The sequence below is a fragment of the Galeopterus variegatus genome, unplaced genomic scaffold (assembly GCF_000696425.1).
Source record: "Galeopterus variegatus unplaced genomic scaffold, G_variegatus-3.0.2 Scaffold9303, whole genome shotgun sequence".
Classification (NCBI taxonomy): domain Eukaryota; kingdom Metazoa; phylum Chordata; class Mammalia; order Dermoptera; family Cynocephalidae; genus Galeopterus; species Galeopterus variegatus.
In genome coordinates, this window is record NW_007735414.1 from 24,646 (window position 1) to 27,034 (window position 2,389).

Consider the following 2,389-nt stretch of genomic DNA (forward strand, 5'->3'; position numbering starts at 1 on the left):
TGTCCATAAGGAAGAAGATGCAGATACCAAACAAGTTTATTTCTACCTATTCAAGGTGAGATGTTAACATTTTAAAGGCCTATCTTCTTTCTCTTATTGTTCAGATGTGCTCAGTCTCCACATGTCAGGTCATGGATGTGAGGCTGTCAGCTCATACATGATATATTTGTCCTCAGGGTTTGCTGAAGTGTGCATTTCTTCATGATGGATTCTCTAAAATGACCTGCCATATGTTGAATACTGTCCTTGAGAGCCTTCACACTTGTAGGCAAAGTTGAATATCTTGATTTGCATATGCTTATAGATTTCTTTCCATCCACCCGGCAGATATTTATTGCACACATCTCTATGCACGTCACTTATGTAGACATGAGGGGATAGATCAGTGGACAAGAGTCCTTCCCTTCAGTTTATATTTCAGTAGAAGAGGCAGACAATCAACACGTAAATAATATATTTGCAGGTGGTGATAAGTGCTGTGAAGAGAAACAGAGTAGGGTAAGTGGAATCAGAATGGCAGGGATGGTGGCGGGGGTGATGTCATTGAGGAAGGGCAGTTAGGAAAGACTCTCTGAGGAGATGACAATTGAGCAGAAAACTGAGTGGAAGACAGGGGCCATTCTGTCTCTGAAGGGCTGAGGGAAGAGCCCTCCAAGTGGAGGAAAGAACAAGCTGATAGGCTGTGCAGCAGGTGAGCAGGACGTTGGGTGTGATGTGACATCAGAGCAGCCTGGAGGCAAAGGGGAGGGTGGGAGGAGATGCAGTTGGAGGAGCAGCTCTAAGTCCCATCTCTTATGCTTCAAGGGGAGGAACCAAGACTTTCCAAATTTGTTTTGGCATCTTACCTACTGTTATTTGTGTCGTGTTGACACCAGTTACCAATTATGGCTACCAATCCCCAGAGCTGCCTCTCGTGGTTTCACCTCGACTCCGTTTGGGTCGCGTCTCTTCCCTTCCCATGGATGTCCGTGTCCTCGAGCTGTGGTTACAGTCAGGACTCACATATGTGGGAGGGAAGCTGCTGGTGGGAATGGACGGAGAAATGTTAGGTTTGTAAAAATAGGTACGTAAAGAAGGCTGTCAGAAGGAATAACTTTTTAAAAAAATAAACCTGCTGTTGAGGGCATCATAGATTGTGTTATATTGTGTAATCTTTACAAGGATGTTAAAAAACAAAACAAAACACCATAGCTTACAGCCAGCAAAAGTTTGCCTCTTCTTATAAAGGGGCTGTGCTTCAGTTTTATAAGAAGAGTATAGCTAAATTTTTCATTGAGTTCCCTCCTCTGTCTTGGAGGCTAGGTATTTCAGTGCAAATTGTATGCTCTGTTCCTATAGCCCTATTCCTATATTCTTTGTCTGAATTTTTTAATTCATAGTTTTCCCTTCTCCCCTTTTATTAACTTTTGTCTTTTATTGTAGTAGTGGGGATTTTTGTGTGGATAGGAGACAGGAGTGGGAGGGACAATTATGTTTTTAAAATTTGGGGGTATTGACTAAAAAGGTTAATGAGAGAGAGAGAGAGAGAAAATAAACAACTGAAGTCCCCACAGATACCAGTGGGCACTACACCACTCCAGGTGACAACTTGTTGACGTGGCTGTGAGGCCTGAGTCATCCAGATTGAACTCTGGCAGGTTCATACTATTTAGAGCTTCTTTGGAAAAAGATCTTGGTTGAGGAAAAACAAGGTCTGCATGACTGCAGCTATTATTTGTCTTGGAACTGAGCTCCCTGGCAGCTTTCACTGCCTTGTTGGAAGTGAAGGTGATGTCAAGGTTTCCATCCTGTCAGGCTCCTCTTGGTTTATAACCAACCAAACAGGCCAGAGAGCATTGCTCTGCTTTCAGATACATTTTCTCTCTCTTTCTTACCTCCTCCATCTTTAAATAGTAGTGCAAATATACTCACTTGTGGAAACACAACCAAAATATTCAGCATTCTCTCCCCTTCTTTCCTACCCTCTCCAAAAAAAACATTCTTAGGGCAAATGAATTATAGATCATTCATTTCTTAGCTTTTGAAAGGCAGTTCCTGTGTCTCATATGTGTCAGTAATTCATTTAAAATGTATTATGTATTTTAGTGGCATTTAAAAAACTTTGGTCTTAGATGTTGAAAATAAACCCAATGGAAAGCTGCTTCCTAAAGCTGAAGTGTGTCTTGGTGCCTACATATGTGGTGCAGAGCCCAATACCTGGGTTTAAAACCTGGCTCTATCACTAAAGTGACCTTAAGCAAGTTATTTGCCTCGTTTTTTCTTTCTTTTAAAAAAAAATTTGCTGGCTAGTCAGTACAGGGATCTGAACCCTTGACCTTGGTGTTATCATCACCGCATTATAACCAACTGAGCTAAGCAGCCAACCCTGCCTCGGTTTTTTCATCTGTAA

At 41.9% G+C, this 2,389-nt stretch overlaps 1 protein-coding gene across 1 annotated transcript in view; it reads left to right on the plus strand.

Annotated features, from left to right (window-relative positions):
* Positions 1–2,389, plus strand: part of KAT2B (K(lysine) acetyltransferase 2B) — a gene marked incomplete at its 5' end in the record, with an annotated part of 49,832 nt that overhangs the window by 578 nt on the left and 46,865 nt on the right. The window lies entirely within an intron of this gene.